Source organism: Amphibalanus amphitrite, unplaced genomic scaffold (assembly GCF_019059575.1).
Source record: "Amphibalanus amphitrite isolate SeventyFive unplaced genomic scaffold, NRLGWU_Aamphi_draft 002279F_arrow, whole genome shotgun sequence".
Lineage (NCBI taxonomy): Eukaryota > Metazoa > Arthropoda > Thecostraca > Balanomorpha > Balanidae > Amphibalanus > Amphibalanus amphitrite.
The window spans coordinates 37,020-47,807 of NW_024883760.1; the positions used below are offsets into that span (position 1 = coordinate 37,020).

At 47.6% G+C, this 10,788-nt stretch overlaps 1 long non-coding RNA gene across 1 annotated transcript; it reads left to right on the forward strand.

Annotated features, from left to right (window-relative positions):
• The first annotated feature begins 9,142 nt into the window (after positions 1 to 9,142).
• On the forward strand, positions 9,143 to 10,258 carry LOC122376755. Its single transcript, XR_006255697.1, has 3 exons — positions 9,143 to 9,251; positions 9,649 to 9,761; positions 10,229 to 10,258. It is a non-coding gene; the product is annotated as an uncharacterized LOC122376755 (long non-coding RNA).
• The last annotated feature ends 530 nt before the right edge of the window (positions 10,259 to 10,788 follow it).

A 10,788-nucleotide genomic window follows, 5' to 3' on the forward strand; every position in this document is an offset into this window, starting at 1 on the left:
GGCGTACATGCGTACTTTGTCCTAACCTAAGCACTTTTGCAATGTGTGCCTTTGTCCGCGAAAAAATGTACCTACATACAAGCGTATGTTGCTCAATGCTCATTCATGATGTTGGAATAAGAAGAACAAGCCCGCTCAGAAATTTGCTAGCGTCACCTTTCTCCCGAGCATTACAATAATGCATACAAAACATTACAAAGTGAAGCTCTTAGCGTCATCTGTGACTGTAACTATAATTCCGTTCGTGAATAGATGTCGCCCTGTCTCAGATTGGTTGAAGACCTTCGCAAGCAAGACTGAATGCAAGGCCGACTGAATGGAGGGCTTGGTTGAAGGAGCGCATTGTTGACGCTGATGTGCATAGCATAATGGAGATGCAAGGCGCTCTTATGTGAATGTTTCTTCAATTTCGCATACATTCTGTAAAAAATAAAAAGATGGAAATATCCCTTATATCCCACAACCCACTCCCGAACCGTTTCATACAAGGCCTCTGAAAAAAATGAAGTGGACCCGCGGGATTAGCATGCGCGAAACGTTGGAATCTTGCACCCGCACCCCTCCCCTCCCCTCTCCCGTGGGATGACCGACTAACGGAACCCGTGTGACCGGTCCGTACCCGTCCCGAGGTCATTGACGCTCCACTGGGGGTATCTGGCGCAGCTGCGACAAAAAGCGGTGCATTTGTGTTTGATAGCATGTTTATTTTTCGAAGCATAGCATTGAATGTTTTCTGCTTTTGTTCATGCAACTCAAACTTTTTGAAGGCCACCGTTGCTTACGTTGGTAAAGTGAAGGGAAATATTTTAGGCCGCGTATCCTTGAAAGGCTGAGGGGCTTGAGGGCCCATTTATCAAATTAAAAGGTGAGTAGGTGATGGTCAAAGCAGTTGTCTTTATGTCGGGATCAAACAGGCTTGCGTTGATATCTTTATTGTTATGCAGATCTGATGCGATTGTGTTACCACTAACCACAGTTCTAGTTCGATTTGAGACTTCGAGTTGATGCTGTTTCGTTTTTGTTTTTCAGGCTGGTGGTGGTCGATGTCTTTTACTGATGAAATATTGAAGGTAAATTGAGGGGACATTGGACAAGTATTTTAAGGTAAGTAATATGAATCTAGTATTTGTTGTCAGTTATAGTCTACTGCTTAGTCAAGCAGTGACAGTGACAGTTGTGTTCGACGAAGTTGTGTCCCATGACTGGATGCTGTGTACCGATTTGATAATGCTGCTATTTGCATCACTACACTCTTTGCGACTTATCCATTTGACGCTGGTGGGCTCACTTTCCCAATTGGATGTTTTCTCATCCCAGACAAGAAACATCCATATGCTACGCCAGATGCCCGTGTGGCCCCCATGCACCAAAATTTAGCACAAGCAATTTTGTGCTGAAACTTCTGCATGATTTGTGCCTTAAATTGTGTGCTTATTTGTGTCAACATTAAGCCACTTTTATAAATAGCACTGAGCACATGTGCACATCTACTGACCAAGGCTCCAAGTATCAGCCAGACAGAGCACTTCAGAGCCTTGAATGCTCTCCCATGTTTGAGCATCCAAATAAGTTTTTTTTATTTCCACGGAAACCCAATAGGTACCACAATACGCTTAGCGGACTGTAGCGTCGTGCCATGAAACGAGGCCCTTGCCGGAAATTCTGAGGCAAAAAACATTGCCGGAGCACTGAGCGGTGTGTTTGTAGCTGGAGGGCTTCAATTGACCCCTCCCCTCCTGACCCCTCCTTCAATTAAAAGCAGAACAAGGGAACCCGACCAGGTAAGAAGACCAGGTAAGAAGGGCGCCAGCAAGGGCCAGAGCAGCACTTGCCCCGGCACATCAGATCAGCCTTATCTCGGCTCACGGTGCAGAGCGCAGCAGGACACTGCTTGTCTGGGCACTGCTGGCACGCTCCCAGTGACCCGGGCCCCGCCCTTAACTGGTGCACGGAAACGGTGTCCTCTCGGTCCTCCCCGGGGACAGGGAGCGCCGGCGTTCTCCCAATGAGTGGCTTGAATACCAGTGGTTCAGACCATTGGTCGCGCCATTGACGCGAGGGCTGGGGCCGCATAATGAACCGTCCGGGTCAGTGAGCGGGCGTCGGAGCGCAGGGCGGCCGCTTGTTTCGCCAGGTCGTCCGCGCTCTCATTCCGCTCGGCACCGCAGTGGGCACTACCGCAGTGGGCAGAGCCCACTGCAGTATTACTTCATGACGCTCTGCAATGTTGAATCAGGTCTTCCATACCCAGGGGGAGGCCTCACCTGGACGGCCGCTCCTCCGCTGAGTATCCTCAGGGCGGCTCGCCAGTTCGAGCACACGACCAGGACGGGGACATCTCGTCCCGAACCCTCTCGAAATCTGCTGCTAGATTGACCAGTGTGCCGACTAAATTATGTGACCGCATTCGCCAAAAAAATCCGTAGCCGCCCTGCACCGAAAAATTCAGCTGCCGCCATGCGCTGAATTCGGCGCATGCAAAGTTATCCCGGACATGCGCTGAAATTTTCGGCACCATCTTGACACTACGCCGGACATGTTCGGCAATCGGCGTAACGTATATTTTTTCCAGTCGGGTTCTCATTAGTGATGTCAAATACGGAAATCGGAATACCGATACCATACCAAATACCAACCAAAACCGTGGAGAAATACCGAAACCAAACCAACTTGGGAACATGAGGAAAATACCAACTTTTTACCGATTTCTTAGCCTCTCAAACATTAGCGAGGTTCATGATACCAACAAAATACCAAACAAATTAGGATTCAAATACCAAATGCCGAGTTGGTATCGGTTTGGTATCGGTGTACCAAAAAGTTGGTATCCGATTGACATCTCTAGTTCTCATCCACCCGCAAGCTCTTTCTATGCAGGTCCCCTCCCTACTCCCTGTTCCTCTATTCTTTTGGCTACTCTCAAGTCTCAGGCCAAAGGAACCCCAAACAGGTGAATAATACCTAGGGAGTTAAACAGTAGGTCATGATTAACGACTCACAACTGCAATCACAAAAATATTTGCCTTGGAATGTTTTCCACCGTTGTTTTAATATTTTAACTGTATTGTGTCTGCCTCCTTGAGATTTGGCTACATTTAAGCACTCGTTGTTAGTTTTTTTCACTGGTCCTTCCAATTACTTTATGATGACTTATGTTGTATTTGCAGAATGTTTATACAGAAGCACTTTTGGTCATATGCTGCCATATGGCAGCAGTAAGTGCCAATGAACCACCTAGCTTTGAGGCCAACATGGATTACCATGTGATTTCGGAAAACACTCCTATCGGAAAGGAAGTCTACACCCTAAAAGGTGAGTGGCTACAACTTACTGACCTTGCCAGGTATGGTATGAAATATCAATTAGGTAGGTAAGTACCACCCTTTTCTTAGATCATTGAGTTCCACTTTGTTCTGCTAAGTGCTTCATCCAATATTCACCACTCAGCTCTTAAGTGTGATGATTCGTCAGTTTGGTCGATATTTGACACTGTTTTGTCGGCTATTTTGAATTTCTGCTGTGTTGTTGCCATCGGCATCATTACCTATTGTGTCTATCTTTTTTCCTTAATTGTATATTCTCCCATGCATTGTGTGATACCTACCTGTTCATTGTTTTGTACCTACTAAATTTTCTGCTGTTTCTTTGTTGTGACCTTCTCCATACTGTCTTGTCCGAACCTTCTTCGCTATTTCATTGGATATCCTCCAACCTAGATCACCTAACCGCACCCCTATCGTGACCCCAGGAGTGGACCCAGAGGGCTCACCCCTTCTGTACGGCCTGGAGGGCACCGACGTACTCCAGGTCAACCGCGCTCCGGCGTGGTGTCGGTGCAGAAACGAATCGACCACGAGGTGAGAGAGGATGCTCATTAGTCAGCGTGTGAGATGTGGGAAGGGTAGAATGTTACGATGTTAAAAAAAATTGAGCATAAGCGTTGCTTCTTTCAGCATCATTACTATTTCAAGTACACCCACAATCACCATGCCTGAGATAATCTTTCATTATCATACATGAAGTAGGTAGTTAGAATATTATGAATAGAATGCTGTTTGAAAAAATTAATGTGAAATGCATTGATTTTCTTACCTTACATCCAATAAAATATAGAGCTGGACATTAAGCTTTGTTCGCATGTGTTTGAATGAACTCATCTCAGCTTACCAGTCTACCTTGGTTCAGATGTTCTTATTTATATCCCCGCGCCATTTCTCAATTACTTCACACCCCACTCTTACATACACTCCCTTACCATCCACCTCGTTTCCGTCCACAGACGACCACCCAGCTGAAGCTCCAGGTGACCCTGGAGGACCGTGTGGAGGGCGGTGACAACAACAAGGTCTCCGTGCCCATCACCGTCATCGTTGTCGACGAAAACGACAACGAGCCCGTGTTTAAAAAGGTGAGCGAAGTGATCGGATAATAGTGAAGAGTGGTTGCAGCAGTGCTTGTAGACGTCCTGCTTGAGATTAGAAAAGGGACTTGTTTCCAGCTGCGGCAGAGTAGCTGGGGTAAGGTTAAATCGCATCTGCAGAACTAAGGCTTCAACCCTAACGTCTTACGGTTGAAGTGTTGAGATCTCATTATGACGATCCATGATTTCTGGCCTGTAACTGCTGTCTTGAATTCAAACCCCTACCTTGACGTCTGCCCCTGCCATGATCCCTCTAGCCCCTGATCTGACCTCTGACCCTACCTCGACCTCTGACCCCTGCCCAACCTCGCTAACTGACCCATCTGACCATGTCTCTTATGTGCCTTGCCATGATCCCTCTAACCGCTGCTATAATCCTAACTCCAGCCCTGACCTCTTTGACCCCTGACCTGCCCCCAGGCACTGTACGAGGCCGAACTACGCGAGGATGCTCCGGTCGGGAGCACGGTCATCAAGAAGATCGAGGTCACTGACCCTGACCTGGTCGGAGAGAACCTGAACGTCACCTGCGACCCGAAAAGCTCGGTATGTTGGAGACAAAGCTGACGGGGGTGAAATATCGTGTAGATTGTTGAGTTTTATTGTTCTCCAGATTGTTGAGTTTTATTGTCCTGTGTTTGCTGTGTCGATGAGCTGTCGGTGTGAAGCTGTACTCTTTTTCAATTGGTTACTTCTAGAGATACTTTTGATTTAAATTGTAATAGTTCCATCACATGGTTCCATCACATCGAGACTAGACATTCAAGACGACAAGAAACCTGCCGGGCCTGTAACCCTACTGTTAACTCATTGAAAGTGTTTTATGCCAACATCGACAATTCTATTATGAGTAAATACGACGCGATGCTGGCACTCACTGCACTTGAGAGCTATGATATTCTTGCATTAACAGAAATGAAACCTAAAGTTGGGTTGATGCCTGAACACCCTGTAATGGAACTGCCCGACTACGAATTATTTACTAGCAACTTTTCAGCCGGAGCTACTAGGGGCACGGGAATTTATGTAAAAAGAATCTGATGGCCAAACAAGTTTATCCCGCGGGAGACTGCAACTTTCAGGATTGCACCTGGATTACGGTTAATGCCCGGGTGGAGCAAGTATGCTTGTTGGGGTGATCTACAGAAGCGGGTCACCAAGTAAAGCTATTCCTCAAGATCCTGATCTTCACAAATGCTTGGCTGGGCAGCATCCACAAATCATTCGCACAAGGTTATAGTCGGTGACTTTAACCACCCAGAAATATTTTGGACCCCGGACCCAGAAGTTCCAGAAGGTGTCAGCCAGAACAGCCCAGCTCGTAAGTTTATCGAATGTATACGCGATACCTACTTTCTACAGCATATAACAGAGCCAACAAGATACAGAGATGGACAGCGCTCTACTCTCGATGACCTACTCTTTACAAATGAGCGAGACTTGGTGGAACAACTGACAATTGGAGACCCGGTTGGAGCAAGCGATCATGCCAGTGTCTCATTTGCTATATCGTTTGTCCCTTACGTTCCAGTAAGAAAGAGTGCGGTACTGAATTACCACAAAGCCAACTATGAAGAAATGAGGAAAGCACTGGACGTTGACTGGCGAGGACTATTTGAAGGCAAATCTGTGCATGAGATGGCAGATACGCTTGAACAAACGATCACGGATTTAATGGATAGGTACGTGCCCAAGCTGGACACCAACAAGAAAGCGAAAAGAGGAAATCCCCTGTGGATGAATCGGAGTGCTCTTAGAATGGTGAAGAAAAAACATCACGCTTGGGTTCGTTTTCTGAACACCAAGGACAGTAATGATTACGAAAGTTATGTCAAGGCAAGAAATGAAGCTACCCACGCGACCAGGAAAGCAAGGCGGGAATTCGAGTCGAAGCTGGCTAAAGAAGTCAAAGGAAATCACAAAGTGTTTTGGAACTACGTCAACCGTCGCAGGAAATCAAAATGTGGTATCTCGGACTTGCGTAGTGCTAATGGTGAACCGGCAACTAACGACAAGCACAAGGCTGATATATGAATCATCAGTACGCAAGCGTTTTCACAAAGGAAGACAAGTCATCGATCCCAACGCTAGCTCCAAAGCCTTTGGAGGCAGAGATGCAAATTGCGATAACTGTTCAGCGAGTCCATGCCAAGCTGAAAACACTGAAGATTGATAAATCGCCAGGCCCCGACAACATGCACCCTCGTGTTTTGCACGAACTTGCTGACCAACTTGCGACACCCATCACATCTCTGTTCTGTAAAAGTATTGAAACTGGAGAAGTTCCACGGCAATGGAAGGTGGCCACCGTCACGCCAATCTTTAAAAAAGGCGACAAAAGTGATCCCGCGAACTACCGACCAGTGTCACTGACATCAATATTATGCAAGATTCTGGAGGATCATATGCGAGGACATCATCGCTCATCTGAAGACAAACAATCTTATCGCTCGCCAACAACATGGTTTCATCACAGGGAAATCTACAGTCACAAACCTACTGGAAGCTCTTGATATTTGGACGGAAGCGCTAAGCCACAGCTTACCAGTGGATGTTGTGTTTCTGGACTATGCCAAAGCGTTCGACACTGTGCCCCATGAACGGCTTCTAGCCCAGGTCCAGGCTCTAGGGGTGAATGCAAAGACTCATCAGTGGATAAGGAGTTTTCTAACAGGCAGGCGGCAAAGAGTGAACGTCAATGGATCACTCTCAGACTGGGAGTATGTAACAAGTGGAGTGCCGCAAGGCTCAGTGCTCGGGCCTCTCTTGTTTTCCATGTTTGTCTGTGATGTTCCCGACCTCTTAAATTGTCACATCTCTATGTTTGCGGACGATACCAAGGTCTACCAAGTCATCAACGAGCGCGATGGTGAACTTCACAATCTGCAAGAGGACATCAACTCTTTGCAAGATTGGGCAAAAACAATGCAGATGATCTTTCATCCACTCAAGTGCAAGGTCATGCATCTAGGACCAACAAATCCTGGAAGTGAGTATACCATGACAACTATGGGTGGGCAAACATACCCTTGAAGCAGTCTGTGAGGAAAAGGACCTGGGAGTCACTATAGACATGAAGCTATCCTTCTCAAACATGTCACTAACCAGATTAACAAGGCCAATAGAATTCTTGGTGCAATCAAGCATACCTTTGCAAAAATTGACAGCGACATTTTCAAAGCCTTGTACAAAAGCATTGTCAGGCCCCACCTCGAGTATGCAACTGTTATATGGAGTCCCAAGTTCAAAAAGGACAAAGATGCACTCGAACAGGTGCAGCGGCGGGCAACAAGGCTGGTGAACGGACTGTCTCACCTTTCATATTCAGATCGCCTCAGGAGCCTTAATTTACCTACTCTGGAATTCCGACGGAAACGGTCGGACATCATCGAGACCTTCAAAATTTTGAAAGGCTTCGACAAGGTGGACTTCCAAGAGAGTGCCCGTGTTGTCACAACAGCATGTTCAAGAACTCTCTCAGCCGTGTCACCCGAGGTCACGATCAAAACTTCAAGTCCAGCATCAATTGGGACCCAGAAAAGCCTTCTTTGCGGCACGAGTAACTCAGACATGGAACAAGCTGTCAACCCACACCATCGATGCTCCAAATGTCGATGTGTTCAAGTACAGACTGGGGAAGGAATGGAAGGACCACCCTGAAAAGTTCAACTACAAGTTCTCATACTAATGATCATCGTGGCCATCAATGTATGGCCTCACCTAGCATGGCAGCCTACTCGTCTTCGTCAGAAGAAGAGGAGGCATCTCTTGAGTAAAGGGTCTGATTACTCGAAAGGGTACCTAATGACCTTTACTTGAGGTAATAGCTGTAATAAGAGGATTGCGTCAAATTACCGTATGTACTTGTGTGTGCTGAGTTTAACGATACAGGCCAGCGTGGTAAATATGTAGTTGTTTACCGTTATAAGAACATGCAAGTGAATTTTATTATACCATAGTGATAAATGTTCATAATATTGAGATCACCCTTTCGGCTTACAAATCACGCATACACTTACCAAAGACGAACTCTTGCCGTACTTACTTCTTACTGCACGAACTTTCTGCATACATATCCAAACGCCACACGTTTTAACCCACCCACCTAACCACGACTCGTGCCGTGTCCGTTCCGTGTACCGCCAGTCGGAGGGCGCCTGTGAGCTGCTGACAGTGATGGCCCTGGAGAGTACCTCTCAGCTGTACGTGGGCTCGCTGGTGCTACAACGGCCGCTGGTACTCTCACCGACCGGACCCCAGGATCAGTGTGGCGCTGCTCGCGTCGGTATGTATTTATCTCAAGTATTTACCGTAGTGAAGGTCATTAGGTACTCTTTCGAGGGGGTATGTGAGGAGAGGGAAGGAGGGAAGGTTTCATTGTCATGATTGGGACTTGTGGAGATGATGTGTTTGGTTTGTTGACGAGGGAGGCATGTTTGTGTCATTGTTTTGTTTTTGTTAACGTGTAGGGAAAGGAAGTGTCAAGAAGCATACATGAGTACGTGGTTTGTGATTTAGCATAGTCTCTAGGAAATCCAGCTTTACCATCGACCCAGTTGTTTTACCCAGCTTGTCGTTGGACATATTTCCACCCACGTGCGATTCGTTCATTCACTGACCCCCCCTCCCCCCCCCCACAGGACGGCCGTTCACCGCCGCCGGCCGTGCTCTGATCGGCGTTCAGGACGTGCAGAACTCGCCACCGTCGTTCTCGGTAGTCGTACGGCCGTTGTGGACGAGGGAGCCGCCATCGGTACGGTCGTACTGACCGTGGCGGCGGCGGATGGAGACAGCGGGGCGGCACGACCTGTCGTCTTCGAGATGGTGGAAAGTGAGACAGGGGAGAGGGGAGGGAGGGAGGGAGGGAATAGAGGAAGGTGTGACACGTAATCCTCAAAATGGATATTGGGTAGTTCAGAATTAGAGATGGAAAGGAACGAGCGAGGGAGAGAGAAGCCTGGACAGGCGGAGAGGGTAGCAGGATGAATTGGGATGACATAAAGGCTAGATGGAGGTGTGATTTTACTGCTCATAGTTGTTGGTTTCCTTGCCTAGTCTGCCTGCTGGGAACTGCTGAAGCTGAGATGTATCTGCAGTATGCACTTCGACTAACGGACTTCAGTAATCTTGCCGCATGGTATTTCGTAAAGATGCTCGTGCTCGCCACACCTACCCCATCCATCACAAAGCCTTCCTACCATTCACACCTCATTTTCTCGCCCTGGCAGACCCTGGCGAGTTTTTCTCGCTGGACGAGGAGACGGGCGTGCTGAGCACGGCCAAAAAACTGGACCGAGAGTCGGATCTGGTGCGCGGCGGCGCCATTCATCTCACAGTCAAGGTGAGTCGGTGGATTCTGTGCCGTCTAGGAAAGTTGAAACCACCGGTAGTGTCAATTGATGAGGTTTAAATGGCCTAGAGCTGCTGCTGCTATAGTAAGTGCGTATTTAGTTATTATGGGCTAATGATGATGATGATGACATGTTTTGTCAAATGCTTTGGCTTTTCTTGTGTTTGTAGCAGGTCCGAAATTGTACCCATTTTGTTGCCTTTTGTGAAAAGTTGCCATGACATTCATTGATAATGAACGAATTTGACAATCAATAATGTATTTTAAGATATGCACATTGCTGCTATTTAAAAAGTTTTTTATTTTTTCCACATTTAATTTACTGAACTCGATCCGAACCTTAATATACTCAATACTCATGGCTCTGTTATGACCTCCCTCTCTCCCCAGGCTGTGGAGATGGAGTCGGGCCACCGACTGCGGGGACCTCTGATCTCCCCACCCCTCCCCCTCCCCAGGCTGTTGAGGTGGAGTCGGGCCGCCGACTGACCTCTGACCCCCCCCCCCTCCCCCTCACCAGGCTGTTGAGGTGGATCGGGTCGCCGACTGCGGGGACCCCTGACGGAGGCCACCGCTGACATTACGGTCACGTACGAGACGCCAATGATGAACCGCCTCGCTTCAGTCAACAGGTATCGTAGTCGGGGGTGTTTCGAAGTCTAGTATCGTATTTGGGGTGTTTGGGGTATCGTATACCTTAACCGCAGCTGTTTGAAATAGACAAACATTCGTTAGAATATTGGGCTTTTCTATTGTAGTTGAGGTGTTTTGGGTGTCGTATTTGGGCTGTTTGGGGTGTTAAGGTATAGTGGTGGGCGGAGAGTGACCTGTTGGCTAATTGTTCTTAAATTGGTGCTCCGATGGGGACCGGTTAGGAGGGCGGTCGACATCAATCTATCGGGGTTTCCGTTTGCACGAGCGAGGCTCAATTTCGTCGCCCGAGACGCATCTTTGCGAATAATGTGACAAGTGTTTGATGATGTACCATGTTCTGTATCATTTTGTTTGACAGGAGTAT